Source organism: Dipodomys merriami, unplaced genomic scaffold, assembly GCF_024711535.1.
Source record: "Dipodomys merriami isolate MVZ:Mamm:240054 unplaced genomic scaffold, mDipMer1.0.p SCAF_260, whole genome shotgun sequence".
In the NCBI taxonomy this organism is placed as follows: domain Eukaryota; kingdom Metazoa; phylum Chordata; class Mammalia; order Rodentia; family Heteromyidae; genus Dipodomys; species Dipodomys merriami.
In genome coordinates this window covers 1,589,762-1,610,891 of record NW_027204049.1, presented here as the reverse complement: position 1 = coordinate 1,610,891, position 21,130 = coordinate 1,589,762, and positions in this window count along the sequence as shown.

The following is a 21,130-nucleotide window of genomic DNA, read 5'->3' as shown; positions in this document are numbered from 1 at the left end:
CACTTCATGCAGTCTTCATTAAGATCTTGCCTATCATTTCCTATGTGAATCATGCATGAACTTCTCAACTCTTCCCTAGGCCTGAATTCAAGCACCAGTACTGAAAAACGTAACATTTATAGACATTTTAAATATTTTAGTTATATCTCTATATTCTTTTTAAATCGTGTTTGTTGGAGTGATTCATTATATTTTATTATTGATTTATTGATTGATTTAGCATTTATATTATGGACTGTGAGTACACCTATAATATTTATTACATTTGTCCCAATATATTCCATAGCATATAGCTTTGCATACATAATATTTACATCATACCTGACACCCAACACTTGCACAGAAAAGGAAAACAGTTGTCACACATGGAATCTTACACCAGGAAGAAACTTTTGCCAATGATGGGACCTTGACTGAGGGACTAGGAGGCCCAATTCATGAAGGGGTGAGTGTCAGCACGGCAGCATCTAGCCCATGCAGGTGTCAAGTGGATCTGAAGACCTGGGGTCAAGTTCCAGGTTTGGCCAAAATAGCAAAAATGTTCTATGCAGATGATGGTATACAAATAAATATTAATTTAGATATTTACATATGGCCAGAAATGTCTATTTAGTGTTCAATGACGCATTCTACGCTCCTACAGATTCTCAGGTCTTTAGTGAGGACTCCATTTAAGCAATAGTATTCTTTTAGTGCATAATAAACTATGAATTAAAATCAGTCTATGTCCTGTGATCATTGGGTCTAATTTTCTGCTAGACTGATTGATGAACTACTCATCAAACCATGACATTGTTCACGTTCCTCTGGTGCTCCTATGGATAGGCAATAGTTTCTTAGGCTCCCCAGCCCTTTGTAAGTGGCGTGACCGGGATTCAAACTCAGGACCTAGTTGTTCAGGTTGGCCTATGGCTTCGCTGCCAGCCTACCTGCCTTCAGCAGTGCCAGGTAACCTACAGGTTGTAGCCATGTCATTTGGAACCGGGATGGTCACCATGCAAGGAAGGAAAAACCAAGAAACCGCCAACCATCCACAGATGGCCATTTTTTTCGTTGCTGTTTTCATTTTGTTTTCCTGTCAGCCCCGGAGGCGTACCATCCCATGATCGGCTGTGGGTCCAGAAGCTGCACGATCCCAGCGTAGGGTGATGGAATCTCAGGCAATGTTGCCACAACCTCAGTTCAAGCCCTGTGATTGGCAATCAATCTATCAATAAAATATTAAAATATTAAAAATAGCAGGGGGCCAGTGTCTCACACCTGTAATTCTAGCTACTCAAGAGGCTGAGGATTGTGGTTCAAATCCAACCCAGGCTGTAAAGCCCATGAGACTCTTACCTCCAATAAATCACTAGAAAACCAGAAGTGGTGCTGTGGCTCACGCGGTAGTGCACTCGCTTTGAGCTGAAGAGTGCAGGGACAGCTCCCAAGGCCAGAGTTCAAGCCCCATGAAAAAAAAATTGTAAAAATACTAATGAAGCTCCCCAGCTTGGCATTCATACTTTTTATTTTTCCTCTCAGGCCTGGGATTTGAACTCAGAGTCTGGGTAAATCTAATGCACCGTAGGGGATGGGGAAACTCACCATCTTTGAAGACAAGCAATTCAGGCCTGTTCCCTAGGCCTGAATTCAATCCCCAGTCCTGTTAAAGTAATATTCATCCACATTTGAAATAATGATTAATATCTACATACTTATGTTTACCGCATATTATTTTATTGTGTATTTATTTTATTTTTTGCACTATTCATTCATTCATTATTTATGTTGACTATTATAACACTTATAACATGTATTAAATGGATTACATCTTTTGAGAAGTATACAGATTAGCATATGTATTATATATCTTATTTCAGACCCAGGACATTCACAGAAATTCTATAGTAGATGATCCCATGCTTAGAAAAACAGAAAGAATCCATCAACTAAAGTGGAATTCATCCCTACGCACCCCAGTGGCTCACATCTTTAATCCCAGCTACTCAAGAGGTGAGAACAGGAAGATGAAGTTTCAAAGCCAATCCAGGCAGATAAGCCTGAGAGATGACATCTCCAATTAACTGGCAAAAATCCAGGCTACAGGTATGGCTGAAGTGGTAGAAAATCAGCTATGAACAATCAAGCCAAGAAAGAGCAAGGTCAATTCAAGTGCAGAGAGAGGGGAGTAGGGGAAGAAAGCAGAGAAAAATCCTCCAAAAACAGAGAACAAAACAACAGTATAAACATCCCATCTAATTTATGGTACCAACAAACTGAAAATAAAAAATCAAGCTTGTGTAGTTGTATAACTTTACATGAGCACATATGCTTTTAGGTACACTTCAAAGCTATGTTTTAATAATATATATGTAGATATATTAAAATGTATATATATATATATATATATATATATATATATCTTTAAATAAACTAAGAAAGCAGCCAATGAATAAATACTTCTGAATTAGTGTCTTAACCATGGCATTATAAATTATTTCTAGTAAAAGTGTATTTCAAGTTTCTTTCCTCAGAATCAATCTTTAAGAAGTTTGTTCATGCACCAGGCAACAGTGGCTCCTGCCTATAATCCTAGCTCCTGAGGAGGCTGAGATCTGAGGATGGTGGTTCAAAGCCAGCCTGGGCAGGAAAGTCCGTGAGACCCTTATCTCCAAAAAACCAAAAACGGCACTGTGGCTCAAGCGGTAGAGCACTTGCCATGAGTTGAAGAGTTGAAGGTGGGCAGCCAAGCTCAGAATTCATGCCTCACCACGTACAAAAAAAAAAAAAAAAGAAGAAAGAAGTTTGTTCATACAGATCATAAAATTCTAACCTTCTGAGCTTCAGGAAACTTGCCTTCCTTTTCTTCCAGGGTATTAGGCTCTTTAGGCAAGTACTCCACTACTGAGCTACATCCCAGTCCCAATGTGTTTGTTTTTCATTTTACAATTCACTTTATTCCCAAAATGCTTACAAGTACCGACTGTCCTCAAAGAAGTGAATTTTTGTTCAGAAACCCAACGTTTTGTGGTATGAGGACTTCCCTAGTGTATTTTGTGGCAGGCATGAGGAAAACTCACATGATACCATTGCAGAGAGTTTATAGTTACAGAAATAACTCTAAATAGAAATAACATCAACTGTCCCTCTAGGGAGGAATGATGTACTCATTTTCATTCTCACTCTTCATGGCAGATGGTCAAAAGGGAAACATCAATGTGCTATGCTGAAATATAAGTGTTTAAACCCCTTTTTGAAAAACTCTCATATTGTAAAATCAAAATGTATGAAATAAAGGTGAACCTTAAAGTGAACTTTAAAAAATATGAAAAAACCTAATGAAGCTCCCTGGCTTGGAATGTGTGCTATTTTTAGTCCGAAAGGCCTGGGATTTGAACTCAGGGTCTGGGTAACTCTGTTGCACTCTGGGGGAAGGGGAAGCTCTCTATGCTTGAAGATCAGAAAGTCAGGCCTCTTCCCCAGGCCTGAATTCAGGCCCCAACCCTGGAAAACATAGTCCTTACATGTATTTTAAAGATAGAATTGAACTTCCAGAGAGGTGCTCAGTCTATATCATGTTTGGTGTGGTTATTCATTGTACTTTTTATTTTATTCATTTATTTACCGTTTATTTTATTGACTGTGATGACACCTAACCATGTATTACATTATTTACACCCTATCACATAGCATTTAGATTTGTAGACTTTTTCTCCATCATGCCTGACACCCCGCACTCTCACAGAAAAGGAAAACAGGTGTCACACTTGGCTTCTTACTCCAGGAGAAAATTTTTGGCAGGCTTTGAGATCGAGCCCCAGGCGTGTCCAAAATAGCCAAACATGGATAGGCAGGTGGTAGTACACCAATAAATACATATTAGTACAGAGTGCCAGAGCCGTGTATCTAGTATTCAATGACATCTGCTACATTATTACCAAGTCTTAGGTAGTTATTATGCCTCCAGTGAAGGAGTATTATTCTTTTCATGCCTAATTAACCATTAATTAAGTTCAATCAGCATCCTAGGATTATTGCGTCTAATTTGAGTCTAGACCGCTGCACGAACTATTCAATCATGAGTTGGATACCATTCCATCGGAATTTCTAAGCACAGCAGGAGTCTCTTGGGATCCCCTGCCAATGGTAGGTGTCAGGACCAGGATTTGAACTCAGGGACTGTGTTGCGTGGTTAGCCTATGGCTTTCCTGACAGTCTGCCAGTCTTCAGCAATGACAGGTCAGCTGTGGGTGGCATTCATGTCATTCAGACCTAGGATGGTCACCGTGCAAGGAATCAAAGCCAAGAAACTGCCTACCATGTGTGGCTCGCGGCTTGTTTTAGTGTCATTATCATTTTGATTTCCTGTCAGACATCAGGTCTTAGGCTTCCAGGATTGGCTTTGGTTCTGGAGGCTGCAACAGAGCTGTCACGATCTGAGTTCAAGCCATGTGCATGGCCAAAAATAAACAAAAAAAATAAATAAAATATTAAAACAATTTAAAAATTAAAAAACAATTATTTATCTCCCTGTTTTGCAATTCATGCCATTTTATCTGCCAGGCCTGGTATTTGAACTCAAGGTCTGGGTAAATAGCCGCACTGTCAGGCTAGGGGAAATCACGTCATATGTGAAGCCGAAAAAGTCAGTCCTGTTCCATAGGCCTGAATTCAAGCCTCAGTCCTAGAAAACATACTCCTTGTATACATTTTATTTACATTTTAAAGACAGGATTTATACTTCCATATAGTCAGACAATATCATATTTGGTATGGTTATTCATTTCATTTCTTGTTTTATTCATTCATTTACCATTCATTGTATTGACTCTTTTGACCCCTATCCCGTTTATTACATTGTTTACTTCCTATCACATAGCATCTAGATTTGTAGATGTGTTCTATGATGCCTGACACACAGGACTCTCCCAAAAAAGGAAAACATGTGTCACACTCGGCTTCTTACTCCAAGAATAAATTTTTGGCAGTGCTGGGATCCGAACGTGGGGCATTGCAGGCCCACTTCATGAATGGGTAAGGGTGAGCACGGCAGCCTCTAGCCAATGAAGCTGTGAGGTGGTTCCCAGGCACTATGATGGAGCCCCAGGTTTGGCCAAAACAGTGATACATGGATTGGCAAATGGTGGTAAACAATTAATACATATTGGTAAAGAGTGCCAGAGCCATCTATCTGACTGAATGACACCTACTACATTCCTACCAACTCTTAGGTATTTATTATACTGTCTTTGAAGTGATATTATTCTTTCCATCCTTAGTAAACTATCAATTAAAATCAATCAGCATCCTAGGATTATTACATCCACTTTTAGACTCGACTGATACATGAACTACTCTTTCAATCAGTATTCCTATGCATAGGAATGAGTCTCTTGTGATGTCCTGCCATTGGTAGGTGTCAGGAGTTAGATTTTTAACCCAGGGCCTATGTTGACAAGTTGGCCTGTGGCTTCCCTGATGGCCCACCAGCCTTCAGGAATAGCAGTATAGCAGTTCAGCCATGTCATTCAGAATCAGGATGGTCACCCTGCAAAGAAAAAAATAACGTAAAACCCCCAGTCCCCTGCAGTTCGCCACTTTTTGTGCTGTCCCACTTTATTTTTTCTTCCTGCAAGCTCTGAGCCTAGGATCCTAGGATCGACTATGGGTGAGAGTCTGCAGCCCAGTCTAAGGCAACTGAAGCTGAGGTAGAGTTGCCATGACCTGAGTTCAATCTCCATGGTTGCCAAAAAAAAAAAAAAAAGAATAAATAAATAAATAATTTATTTAACTAAATTGAAAAAATTCCCCTGGTTTGGAATTTCTTCCAGTTTTCTTTCCTAACCTGGGATGTGGCTTAGTGGTAGAGAGCTTGCTCAACATGCATTAATGCCAGGGTTTGAATCCTCAGTGCCACATACTCAGAAAAAGCCAGAAGCTGTGGTGTGCTCAAGTGGTAGAACACTAGCCTTGAGAAAAAGAAGCATGGAGACAGTACCCAGGCCCTAAGTTCAAGCCCGAGCACTGGCAAAACAATAGACCAGATGCCAGTGGCTCACACCTGGAATCCTATCTTCTCAGGAGGCTGAGATCTGAAGACCACAGTTCAAAGACACCCTAGGCAAGGAAAGTCTGTTAGACTCTTATCACCAATGAACCAGCAAAAGACCCCATGTGGTGCTGTGGCTCAAGTGGTAGATTGTTCGCCTTGAGATGAAGGGCTTAGGAACAGTGCCCAGGCTTGAGTTGGAGACACACAATGGGAAAAAAGTGAGCGTTAATCAAAGTACTTTTCCTATTTGCTAATTAGGAGAACATTCTCTGGAAAATTATTGCTGACGCTGATGTACACCAGAATTGGAGTCAGAGCTAGAGGTTCCAGTTTAGCAGATCCATGTGCCCAGCCTCTCAGACTCTAGCATTATAACCTTGTGTCCTACAGAGTTCTGAAAGGTCCATTGTTGAAAGGCTTAATATGCTCCCCAAGCCCTTTGTGATAAGCAGTTCACTTGTATTGTCAATGTCATTACAGTTCTGACCTAGCAGAGCACCAGTAGCTAAGGCCTATCACCCTTGCTCAGCGGGTGAGGTCTGAGGATCACAGGGTGAAGCCAGCCAGGGCAGGAAAGTCTATGACACTCTGACTTCCACTTCTGAAAGGGCAGCTGTTCAAAAACTTCCTGGGGTTCCGTTGGTGATGAGAAGTTACTTGTACTTGAGTTGAACTCAAGACTTGGCCACTGTCTCTAGCACTCTACTACTTGAGCCACAGCACCCATTCTGGCTTTTTCTATGCATGTGCTACAGAGGAGGGATCAAACCCTCTGTAGGGCTTCTTGCATGGCAGGGAAAAGCACTCTCTCACTAATCCACATTCCCAGCCCTCTCATGTTTTTCTTAATGGTAGTTTATACATAAGTATGCTACCATTTTACATCCCACAAATTTAATTTTCTGAATACCGGTTATTTCAAAAACCCTGATCTTCTCTTCCCCTGCCTGATTTGTGACTGTTCCTGCCTTGGCCTCATAATAATATGTAAATAAAGGCAGCTGAGATCTTATGTTTGCATCATATAAGGACTCAGTCCTGGAACTCTGGAAGGAAAAAGCCATGGGCCTGAAAAGAAGAGAATGATGCAGTATTTGCAACAAGCTTATCTGAAAAATAAATCTGTACATAAAAGGAGAAGCAATACATAAAATCTGTTTGCACTCAGGGAGGTAATATACACACATAAGTAAGTAGGACACTGATACATAAACTTGGACTTCTCTATTTGAATTTTTTTGGTGGCCATATCAGGGCTTAAACTCAGGGCCATATGTGTTCCTCAGCTGTTTTGCTCAAGGCTGAGACTCTACCACTGCCACAGCTCCACTTCTAGCCATCTGGCTTAATTGGACATAAGTGCCTGCCAGGTTTTCCTGCCTGGTCTGGATTGTATCTCCTGCTCGGCTTTCTTTCTCAAAGCTGGAGCTCTACCCTCTGGGCCACTGATTCACTTCTGGTTTTCTGATGGTTTATTGAAAATAAGAGTCTCCCAGATGTTCCTGCTCGGGCTGGCTTTGAACAGAGATCTCCTGAGACTTCAAGTGGCTTTTCTCAGGGATTCGCCGAGGATCTGCTCCATACAAACCCTAAGTCTAAATCTCGAGAGGTACTAGAGAAAAAAGGAAACATGAAGATGCTTCTAGTATGTTCTAGATACTTCAGGTTGGAGACACAAAACACTCATAAGTATTAGATAATTTTATAAGCCTAAGGAGCAATTCAGACAGTATGAGGATCGCTCCAGCTTTTGGACCTCTCGTCCTGAGACAGTAAATTCACTGCAGCTCAATGCTAAGTGAATGAACTGGCATGTCCTGTGGACATTTGCTGCCAAAATCATGTCACACTCATTTCTCACTCTTGGCTTCAAACCTGTGTACAGAGGAGAAGAGGAAGAGAGAAAATCCTTCTCAGAGAAAGCACCTATAAAGAACATTGAGTAGTTTACTTATAAATTCAAGGCATTGGAATGATGCTGTTAAGTAGTCAGATTGTCCAGATTAAAATATGAAGAAGAAAAGAAAGGCAGGTGCCATTGTCTGCTGACTGTAATCCCAGCTCCTCAGGAGGCTGAGATGTAGAGAATCTGAGTTTGAATCCAGCCAGCATAGGAAAGTCCATGACACTGTTATTTCTAAGAGATCACAGAAAACCCAGAAGTGGCGCTGTGGCTCAAGGTTAATGCACTACTCTTGAGCAAATGTAACTCAGGGACAAGGCCTATGCTCATAGTTCAACCCCAGGACCTGCTTCCATGTCTTTGTGTATGTGTGGATGTATTCCTATAGGTGAAGCTCCAGAGTAGCTATGATGAAAGGCACCAAGCTAGAAAATTTGTTTTCAATATAATGATTTCATAACACAGAGACTGCTTTCATGACAGTGTATTTCCCTGGGCTCTCCTCACAGTTCCCAGTGCAGCCTCAGGGTTTCTCTGCCTCCCAGGCCTGCTGGAAGAAGTCTGTCTCACTGGCTGTACAGGCAGACAAAAGGCCTCAGTCCTGTGCAGCTGTGTAAGAAACAACTCCATATGGGCCAATTAGTGAGGATGAGTTTGAATGGGCTCTGAAGGTCAGGACAAAAAGTCCTCTTTGTACCCCAAGCTATCTCTCTCCCCAGTGCTCCGTTTTAACAGGAAGCCTTCATTTGTGCCACCTCCTTTGGCAGGCCAAGTTCTCAGCACTAATCCTGCCTTTGTAAGACTATATTCTGGTGTTCAGATACAGTGCTCAATATAATTCAGGAGTCCTTCTGGCAGACAACTTAACCTCAAGAAATGTTTCATTGTGGGTAATGATGGGCCTATGATGCCTCTGCTAGTTTTCCGGAAGTTTTGGAAATCCACGCACATGTCTGATCTCACCATACTTCCTGTCATCTAGGACTGCTGAAGCACATTAGCTTTTGAAACCTTTGACCTCTCCTAGTTGAGCCCTGGATGGCAAAGTTTTGGGGTTGAACACAGGGCCTGGGTGCTGACCATTAGCTCAGTGCAGGAGACCAGTGCTTTACCATTTTGTGTCACAGCTTTTACTTCTGGTCTGTGTGTGGGTGTGTGTGTGTTCGAGCGTGTACACATACACCAGTCCTGGAGCTTGAACTCAGGACCTGAGCACTGTACCTAACTTCGCTTGCACAAGAATAGCCCTGTCACACTTGAGCCACAGAGACACTTCATGCTTTTTTCTAGTGATGTGTACCTGAGAAATCAAATCCAGAGTTTCATAGATGCAAAGCACTCTCCCCCTAGGCACATTCCCAGCCCTCTTCTTCAGGTTGGTTGTAGCAGTTGAAGTCTGGGCCTGTGTGCTGTCCCTCAAGTCTTGTGCTCTACCACTTGAGCCAAAGCACCATTTCAGGTTTTCTCATGGTTCATTGGAACTAAATGTCTCGAGGACTTTCCTGCCCAGTCTACCTTTGAACCATGATCCTCAGATCTCATCCTCCTTAGGAGCTAGGATGACAAGCATGAGTGACAAGCATTCAGCTTCCACTTCAGGTTTCTTAGTGGTGAATTGGAGATAATAGTCTCATGGGATCTTTTGTGACTGGCATAGTTTGGAAGCCAGATTCTCAGATCTCAGCTTCCTGAGAAGGCAGGCTGACAGACCTCAGCTATAGAACCCTAGACTGTGGCACTCTACTGCAAGGGGGTCCTTGGCTCCACATGGTGGAGTGCTAGCCATGTGCCCAAGAGGTAAGGGTCAGTGCCTATGCCGGGAGTTCAAGGTTCATGACTGAGAAAAAACAAAACAAAACAATTGTCTGCAGTAAACAACTCACCCACTCTTCAGTAATATATAATTTTGTCCCTGCCATGGGGACATATCTGCATCTCCATATTCTTGTCTGAATAATCATCTCAGTTGTGTAGCTCTTACAAGGACCATATGAAAGAATGCACTCTGTGAAGGACACAGCAGATGGCACTCTTTGAAGGAATCAGCACACAACATCCTGTGAAGACTCAGCATCCAGCACCCAATGCAGGACTCAGCACACTTCACCCTGTGAAGAACTTAGCACACAGCACCCTATGCCAGACTCAGCACAGGGCACCCTATGAAGGACTCAGCACATAGCACTATTCCACAAGCTGTCATTAGAATTAGGTTGCTTTCATCAGTGTCACCATTCTTTGAGAAACATTTCCCAAATCACACAAGTTCACATCTAATGGTTTAGTGGGGTTTTTTTGGGGGGGGAGTAGGCTACCCATAGGGCTTGAACTCAACGCATGGGGATACTGTTCTAATAACATTTGCTCAAGGCTAAGGCTCTACTACTTAGAGCCACATCTCCAAGAGTCTCACGTACTTCCTACCAGAGCTTGGTTTTAAAGCTCCCAAGCAGCCAGGATGGTGGGGGTAAGCCAGCAGCATCTGCTTCTGTGGAGCTCAGTTGCAGCTGTTTACATATGCCTAAGTCAGGTAGGTGGCAACTGTCAGTGCCAGACTCCTAGCTTGTTCTGTGGTGTGGTATTTGAAGTCCTGTTCTTCTATAATTGCAGTTAGAACATTCTACCATTTTTTGGTGGCACTGGTGGCGCTTGAGTAAGGGCTTAGACACTGTCCTTAAGCATTTGTTCTCAAGGCTAGCACTCAATTGATTGAAAGACAGCAGAACTTCCAGGTTTTCTGCTTATGTGGCACTGAGGAATCGAATCCAGGGCTTTGTGCTTACTAGAGGAGCACTCAATCACAGAGCCCCAGGAGTAAAGGAGGTATAAATAGATTGTTTTATATAAATATTATATAGACAAAAGAGAGATGTCTATATTATTACATTATAGATAATATTGTTATCAATTATTAGGTATTAAATTATAACTCCATTTAATGATGTGTCCCAGCTAACAATTAATAAAGCATTAATCAATACTCAATATTTTGTTATTGTTTATCATATATGTACATACATCCATACATATAATTAAATATTTTATAGAATGAGACAGGTGTCTATATATTATTAAATTATGAATCATGTGCTACTACCAATTATTAGGTATTTATGTCTCCATGAAACTTTTATTCTGTTAATACTTAATAAAATATTAATTAAACTTTATCCACATCCTATAATTACTGCATCTAATTTTATCCTAGAATGATTCATTACTAATTCAATCTGTTTATCATTTATTGTAGTGACAATTCTTCCATCTATGACTTCTTTTACCTTTGTGACATTCTACTTACTCAACATATTGATTTGCATCCAAATTATACATCCTACCTGACACTGAGCACTTTGAAAGAAAAGAAAATCATGTGTCACGCTCGGCTTCCCACTCTATGATTACATTTTTGGCAGTGCTGGGATCTAAACTCAGGGCCGAGAAGGCTCAATTCCTTTATGGGTGGCTGCCAGCACAGCAGCCTCTAGCCAATTCAGCTGCCAGGTTATTCCCAGGCCCTGAGATTCAGCCCCATATATTGACTCCATATTGTGCTTAGTGTATCTATTCATTTATTTTTGTTTTATTCATTTATTTACCATTTATTTTATTGACTGTTCTTACACATGGACTATTTATTACGTTTATTACATAGGATAGATTTGTCTATGTATGAAACTTCACACCTGACATCCAGGACTTTCACAGCAAAGGAAAACCTGTGTCACCAAGGGTTTCTTACTCTATGAATCAATTGTTGTGAGTGCTGGCATCTGAACTCACAACCTACAAGGCCCAATTCATGAATGGGTGAGTGTCAGTACGCCAGCCTGGGGCATATGGAGCTGACAAGCAGTTTCCAGCACCTGAGATGGAGCCACAGGGGTTGACAAAATAAGAACAGATTGATATGCAGATGGTAGTACACAAATAAATATAGATCTTTATAGAGTGCCAGAGATGTCTATACATTATTCAGTTAAATAGGCTACATTCCTACCAATATTTGGGTATTTTTAATGCCTCTATGTAATTTATATTATTGTTTTCATCCTTAATGAATTGTTAATTAAATTGTTAATTAAAACTATTGAATCCATGTAATTAATAGTATTCTTTTAATGTGTCAAAAATATTCATGAAAATCCATCGGCATCATTCAGGAACAACTTATTCAACCTTGACATTCATAACCTTACATCGGTATTCCTATGAATAAGAATGAGACTATTAGGATCTCCTACCATTTGTAGGGGTCAGGACCAAGCTTTGAACCCAGGGCCTATGTTGCCATGTTGGCCTATGGCTTCCCTGGTAGCCCTCCAGCCTTCAGCAATGCCAGGTTTCCAACACTTTTCAACCATGTCATTCAGACACAGGAAGGTCACCTTGCAACGAAAAGAAATGTAAAACTGGCAGCCATCTGCCAGTTTCAGGTTTTTCTTCTTTGTTTCTGTGGTGTTTTATGTATTTATTATTCCTGTGAGCATTTGTGCCCCGGGAACTCAGGTTTGGCTGTGGGTCCAGTGGCTGCACCCCAGCCTGGAGTGATCGATGTTGAGGCAGAGTTGCCATGCCCTGAGTTCAAGCTCTGTGCTTGACAAAATAAAAATAAATAAATAAATAAATGAACACATTAAAATATTTTAAAAATTATGAGGCTGCTTGGCTTGGAATTCATGCCATCTTTTCTGCCAGTCCTGGGATTTGAACTCAGGGCCTAGATACATCTACAGCACTGTGGGAGAAGGGGAAGCTCACTGTGCTGGTAGACAAGAAAGTCAGGCCTGTCCCAGGGCCTGAATTCAAGTCCTAGCGCATGCAATAATAATATTCGTATGCATTTTAAATACAGGATTCATATTTACATACATATGTTTACTGCATATTGCAGTTAGTGTGGTTATTCATTTTATTTTGTGTTTTATTTATTTCTTATGTATTTTAGTGAGTATGATTACACACATAACTTTTTTTACGTCTTATTACATAAGATATAGATTTGCCAATGTACTATACCTCATTCCTGAGACTCAGGACTTTCACCAATAAGGAAGACAAGTGGGACATTTGGCTTCTTCCACCAGGATTACTTAAGTTTTGGCAGTTCTGTGATTTGAACTCAGGGCCTAGAAAGCCCACTTCATGAATGGGGTGAGGGTCATGTTAGCACACCTGTCTTATGCAAATGGAATTTTCGGTCAAATTTGGCCTTAGCAGTGGCCAATATATAAACACATAGATATGTAAAATGCAGTGTGTGTGTATTTACATATGTATATGCATCTATAAACATATACAAAGAGAGACAGGTAGACATTTATGTAGATTCTAGTGTATAACTCTATATAGAGTGATGTCTATATCTTACTTTTATATATTCTATTGCTACTAATTATTTGGTCTAAAATTATGCCTCCATTAATTAATCACGGTAGAAGACTTAATAAAGTATTAATTAAATTAATCAATGACCTATATTTAATGTATACAATCTTATATTAGAAAGACTAGTTAATTAGTAATTCAATTAGCACATTTGAAACATTCTCTTAGTGTTCCTAAAAATAGGAACCAGTTTCCTAGGATCTTCAACCATGTGCATGTGGGAGTACCAGGATCCAACTCAGGGCCCAGTTGTCTGCATTAACCTCAGGCTTCACTGACAGCCCACCAGCCTCAGCCATGCAAAGTCATGTACAATTTTCAAGCCAAGTCAGTGAGACCCAGGATGGTCACTGTGCAAAAGAAACAAAGGTAAAACTGTTGTGTAAAACTTTCTGGTTTTTCCTCTTCCATTTTGGTTTGTTTGTTTGTTTGTTAGCCAGTGCTGGGAGTTGAAATTGGGTCTTACGATCCTTGGATCATCTGTGGGTGTAAAAGCTGCACCCCAGCCTAGGGTAATCTAGGCTGAGGCAGAGTTGTGAAGACCTGAGTTCAAGCCCCGTGCCTGCTCCCCCCCCAAAAAAAGTTAAGGTCCTAGCTTGGAATTTGGGACATTTTATCTGCCATACCTGGGATTTGAAATCAGGGCCTGGGTAACTCTATTTTGCTGTGGGTGAAGTGGAAGCTCACCCTCCTTGAATAAAAGAAAGTCAAGAGCATTTCCTTGGGCATGAATTCTAGACCCAGGAATGGCAATATTATATTTATATACATTTATAATATACATCATATATATGTATTTGCATAGGTATTACATATTGTACTTAGGAAACCATATTTTCACAGACAGCAGAACATGTCAACATTGGTTTCTTACCCCACCTATTGTCTTTGGCACTGCTGGGATTTGAACTCAGGGCCTGGAATGCCAATTCATCAAGGGATCAATGTAAGCACAGCAGCCTCAAACAAATTCACTGCCAGGGAGTTCCCAGGACCTAAGTTTAACCTCCAGGAGTGGCCAATATATAAATAGATAGATGCATAATTGCTGCAAATACATATATAGGCATAGAGAGGGAGAGAGAAAGAGATGTATATGTATATTCCAGTGGTTATTTAAATATATAAATATATTTATGTAGAATGTGAGATGTCTATATATCATTAAATTACATGTAATATATTACTAATAATTATTTGACATTAAATTATGCCTTCAATTAATGATGTATCATGGTTTAAGGCACAATAAAGTGCTTCCTTGTGCAAAAGGAGCTCAGGGACAATGTCTAAGCTCACAGTTCAAACCACAGGACCTGACCCCCCAAAAAAAATACAGCCAGTAACTCCTTGTGTCTGTGTATGTGTGAATGTATTTCTATTGGTGAACATCCAGAGTCGCTGTGAAGAAAGGCACCCAGCTAGGAAATTTGCTTTGCATAGAATGATTTCATAGCACAGAGGGTGCTTTCAAGACAGTGCATGTTCCAGGACACCCCTCCCTGTTCACAGTGTAGCCTGAGGGTTTCTCCACACCCAGGTTGCTGGAGGAAGTCTGCCTCATTGTTGGAACAGGCAGACAAAAGGTCTAACTCCTGTACAGCTCTGTATCAACTCTATCCAGGCTAACTAGTGATGGTGAGTGTGGGCAGGCTCTGAAGACCAGGAGAAAAAGCCGTTTGGACCCCAAGATATGTCTCTCCCCAGTGCTCTGTTTTGAGAGGAAGCCTTCATTTGTGCCACCTCCCGTGGCAGGCCATGTTCCCTGCACTTATCCTGTCTTTGTTAGACTGTGTTCCAGTGTTGAAACAAACTGCTACAATTAATTCAAGATTCCTTCTGGCAGACAACTAGGGAGCTGAACCTAATGCAGTGATTCATTATTGGCAACGGTGCCTACCTCGGTTTTTGGAAGCTTGCTACATCTAAGCACATTTGCAAAATCACATCTAAGCACATTTGCCAAATCACAATGTTCCGTTATGTAGGGCTGGTGGAGCTCATCAGGTTTGGAAACCTTTGACCTCACCTAGTTGGTCCTTGGGTGGATAGGTTTACAGGTTGAACACAGGGCCTGAGTACTGACCATGAGCTCAGAACAGAAGCTCAATGTGTAATAGGAAGTCCCCTACTCAGGCAGGCAAACCCACCTAGTCATCTGGAGTGACAGATCCCACCACAACTAAGTTGTTAATAAAGAAGCTACTGTATTGAGAAGTTTTCTACACTGACTGGCCATGGCCACAGCACAGGCTAAGGATCTGATACTGCCACCCTGAGCAGCCTCCATTCTTTGGTTTTTAAAGGCAAAATCCATGAGGTCAAGCCTGGTCATGCACAGGTGACCAATGGGATCATACCAAACAAAAGGATTGCATGGTCATACCAGACCACACACAGGTGGCTAATAGGCAGAGTTTACTGTAAGCATGTGTGAAAGGCAGGGTTTACCACCATAAGCAGGTGGTGTCCGGTAGTTGGAGTCAGATTACAACCATCTGTTTTATGGGTCAGTCTTTCACTCAACAATCAAGGTTAGTTAGGTTGTTAAGGAGAGGGGGACCTAGAGGCATTCTTTCCATTCCAGGAACAGGCCTGGTTGGAGCCAAGGTCTAGTTTACCTTGTTTAAAGTTTTTTTTTTCTGGGCTGGTGAGGTGGCTTAGTTGTAGAGTGCTTGCCTTGCACCCATGAGGCCCTGGGTTTGATTCCTCAGCACCACATAAAGAAAAAGAAAAAAGCCGGAAGTGTTGCTGTGGCTTGAGTGGTAGAGCACTAGCCTTGAACTGAAGAGCTGAGGGATAGCGCCTAGGCCCAGAGTTCAGGACCCACGACTGACCAAAAAAAAAAAAAAAAAAGTTTTTTTTCTAAAATCCCCAAAACAAAGGCAAAGCCTGGAAAGAAGCTGTACCAGCTCAAGTCTCCTCTCAGGGCCTATTTCCCAGTGCTTTACCCTTTGATGTCACAGTTTCACTTCTGGTATCTGGGGGAGGGGGAGGTAATTTGTGTGCATATACCAGTCCTGGAGTTTGAACTCAGGACCTGAGCACTGTACTCGAGTTTCTCCTGTACAAGGATAGCACTCTACCACTTGAGCCACAGAACCACTTTAGACTTTTTTTCTAGTGAGGTGCCACTGAGAATTCAAAGCCAGGGTTTCATACATGCAAAGCACTCTACCCCTAAGAACCATTCCCAGCACTGCACTTCAGGTTTCATTCTTTCTTTTCTTGTAAGTTGGAGGAGTTGAAGTCTGGGCCTGGGTGCTGTCACTCAGCTCTTCAGCTCAAGTGGAGAGCTCTACCACTTGGGCTACAGAGCACATTCAGGTTTTCTGGTGGTTCATTGGAGATAACATCTCAAGGAATCTCCTGCTCAGGCTGGCTTTGGACCATGATCCTGAGCTCTCAGCCTGCTGAGTAAGTAGCTAGCATGACAGGCATGAGTGACCAGCACCCAGCTTCCACTTCAAGTTTTTAAGTGGTGAATAGGAGATGATAGTGTCATGGGACCTTTTGTGGGGGATAATTTTGAACCCAGATCCTCAGCTTCTTGAGCAGGCAGGATGATAGAACTGAAGTAAAGACACCTAACACATGACACTTTTCTAGAAGGGGGTCCTTGGCTCCACGTGGTAGAGTACTACCCATGAGCATAAGAGGAAAATCAGAGTCTAGGCTCTGAGTTCAAGGTTCATGATGGAGAAAACTAAACCAAAACAATTGTCTGCAGAAGACAAGTCAATAGAGTTCAATACATTCATAAATTTGGAACTGCCTTAGGAAATATCTGTGCCTCAAGTTTCTCACCTGCACAATCATCTTACTTGTGGAGCTCTAACAAGGATCAGATGAAAGAATACACCCCGTGAAGGAGTCAGCACATAGCACCCAGTGAACGACTCAGCACACAGCACTCCGTGAAGGACCTAGCACCCCAGGAAGGACTCTTCATATAGCTGTATCCCACAAGCTGTCATTAGAATTAGGATGCTTTCATCAGTATCACCATTCCTTCAGAAACATGTCATGAACCACACAAGTTCACATCTAATAGTTTAGATGGGTCGTTAGTCGGGGGGTGGGGGGCAGGAAGGGGAGGAAGGATCATCAGACCCAGGGATTGCACTCATAGGTTGTGGGTACTGTCCTAAGATCTTTTCCTCAAGGCTAGAGCTCTACCACTTTCAGCCACAGCTCAGAGTCTCACAGACTTCCTGCCAGGGCTGAGTTTTCAACCCACCAGTGTCAGATCTCATCCCCTGAGCAGCTAGAGATGAGCCAGCAGCGTCTGGTTGGATAGAGTTGGTTTGCAGCTGTTAACCTCTGGCTGTCTGGATAGATGGCAGCCGTCTCATTCAGATTCCCAGCTTGCTCTGTCATGAAGTATTTAAAGTCCTGGTCTTGTATAGTTGCAGTTAGAACATTCTAACTTTTATTTGGTGCTTGAGTAACAGCACCACTTCTGGCTTTTTCTGTGCATGAGATAGTGTAGAAACGAACCCAGGGCATCATACATACTGGGCAAGCACACTATCACTGAGCCCCAGGAGTGACAAGTGTAGAAATAGATATATACATAGCTTATATATATACCTATATGTATAAAATAAGAAAGATATTATTAAATTACATATACTATATTACTACCAATTATCCATAATTAAATTATTCCTTCCTTTATTTCTCATTGTTGAAAATATAATAAAGTATTAATTGAAAAATAGTCAATGTACTATGATTTTTGTTTACAATTTTAAAATATAATCAAATACTAGCTACTAATGTAATTGTTACTTTTACAACATTCCATTAATATGGAAGTATGTCAGAATGCGATTCTTAGGCTCTCCAGCCATTTGTAGTTGGCAGTCCCGGGATTTGAACCCTGGGCATACGTTGCTGGTTTTGGCTATGGCTTGCCTGATAGCCCACCAAACTTCAGCAGTGTAAACTCACATACTCTTTCCGGGCCCTTTCATTTAGACCCAGGATGGTCACAATGCAAAGGAAAAAACAAAGTAAAACCGCCTTCTGGAACTTCCCAGTTTTAGCCTTATTCTTCTTTTTCCCCCGCTCTCTTTCTTTTTTTTTTTTATTTTTTGTTGGTTGTGGGGCCAGAAATGTGGGTCTGGACACTGTTCCTCAATTATTCACTCAAGAATAGTGTTCTACCACGAGCAATAGCAACACTTACAGCTTTTTCTGCTTATGTGGTGTTGAGGAATCAAGCCCAGGGCCTTATGCATTCAAGGCAAGCACTCTACTACTGAGCCACCTTCCCTACCCTTCTCCTTTTTTTATCAGTCCCGAGATTTGAACTCGGGTCCTAGGATCTCAGGATGTGCTGTGGGTCCATTGGCTGCACCCCAATCTAGGGTGATCAAAGCTGAGGCAGAATTGCCACAAGCTGAGTTCAAGCCCAGGGCCTGGACAAAATAAATTAAGGCTGTGACTTGGAATTTGCTCCATTTTTCTGGCAGGCCTGGGATTTGAACTCAGGGTCTGGGTAACTCTGTGACACTGCAGAAGAGTGGAAGCTCACTGTTGTTGAAGACAAGAATTTCATACCAGTTTCCAGGCCTGAACTTAAGCACCAACACTGAAAAAATTAATATTCATATATGTGATCTTTTTACATACATGGGCTTACTGCATATGACATTTATTACCCTTATTTATTCATTATTTATTTTATTTTGTATTATTACATATATAACATTTATTTCATTTATTGCATCTTATCACATGGATATATTTGCATATGGATTATACTTCATACTGAGACCCAGGATTTTTACAGAGAAGGAAAAAAAATGTGTCAAAGTAGGCAGGATGACAGATACCAGCCACAGATGCCTAGACTGTAACACTTTTGTACGGGTGTCCTTGGGTGCCCTTGGTACAGTGTTAACCATGAGCCCAACAGTGAAGAGTCAGTGGATAGGCCCTGAGTTCAAGGTTCATGACCAAGAAAATTAAACCAAAAAAATTGTCTGCAGGAGAAAACTCACTAGAGTTCAGTACATACATCATTTTGGCCCTGACATGGGGACATATCTGAGCCTCAAGGTTCTCATCTGCACAATAATCTGTGGAGCTCTTACAAGGACCAGATACAAGAATGCACTCAGTACACCATTCCTCATATAAGATTCATGACATAGCTGTATCCCACACGCTGTCATTAGAATTAGGGTGCTTTCATCAGTGTCAAAAAACTACACAAAGTTCACATCTAATGAGTTAGAGGGGTGGGTTTTTTTGGAGGGGGCGGGGACTCAGCCATGGAGATTCCACTGAAAGTTTGGGGGTACTGTCCTAAGATCATTTGCTCAAGGCTAGAGCTCTACCACTTTGAGCCACAGCTCAGAGTTTTGCAGACTTCCTGTCAGGGCTGGATTTTAAAACTACCAGTGTCTGATCTCGGCACCCCAGTATCTTGGATGACAGGGTTGTTCGAGCCACAAGCATCTGGTTCTGTGTAGCTGGTTTGCAAGCAATTTACCTCTGGCTAAGTCAGGTTAGATGGCAGCTCTCAGCACCAGACTCCTAGCTTGCTCTACGATGATGTATTTGCAGTCCTATCCTTATATCTTCGTAGTCAGAACATTCTATCGTTTTGTTTTGGTGCTAGTTCCGCAGCTTGAGTAAGTGTCCAGACACAGTCCCTAAACTTTTATGCTCAAAGCTAGTACTCTACTGCTTGAGTAACAGCATGACTCCTGGATTTTTCTGTGCAAGTGATAGTGAGGAATGGAACCCAGGACTTTGCACATACTCGGTGAGCACTCTAACACTGAGACCCAGGAGTGACAACTGTATAAACAGATAAATGTGTAGATTGGTAGATAGAGATAGATAGATAGATAGATAGATAGATAGATAGATAGATAGATGGATAGATAGATAGATAGATAGATAGATAGATGATAGGTAGATAAATAGATAGATAGATGTATATGTATAAAACAAGAGATATCTGTATATTGTGAAACTGCATATATGATATTACTACCAATTTTTGGCAATTAAATTATTCCTTCCTTTTTTAAGTATCATGATTGAATACATAATAAAATATTAATTGAAAATTAGTTAATGTAGAATAATTGTTGTGTACAATTTTAGAATATAATCATACACTAACTACTAATTTAAATGTTTCTTTTATAACATTCCATTTGTACGGATGTATATCAGAATGCATTTCTTAGAACCTCCCACCATTCATTAGTGGGAGTTCTAAGATTCCTCCAGGCCTAAGTTGCTGGTTTCAGCTAAGGCTTCCCTAATAGCCCACGAAACATTAGCAATGAAATGTCATGTACACATTCTGGGGCTTGTCATTTAGTCCCAGGATTGTCACAATACAAAGGAAGAAAAAGTAAAACCACCTTCTTTAATTTCTCAGTTTTATCCTTCTCCTTTTTATTTATTTAAATTTTTTTGCCAGCTCCGAAATTTGAAGTAGGGTGGTAGGATCCAATGATCAGCTGTGGCAGAGATGCGAAGACCTGAGTTCAAGCCCTGTGCTAGGCCAAAAAAAAGTAATAATAACAATGAGACCCTGGCTAGGAAATTGCACCATTTTTCTATCAGGCCTGGGATTTGAACTCAGGGTCTGGGTAACTCTGTGACACTGTGTGTGAAGGGGAAATCTCACCGTCCTTGAAGACAAGAAATTCATGGGGCTGGGAAAGTGGCTCAGTGGTAGAGTGCTTGCCTTGCATGCATGAGGCCCTTGGTTCAATTCCTCAGCACCACATAAGCAGAAAAAGCTAGAAGTGGTTCAAGTGGTAGAGCATTCA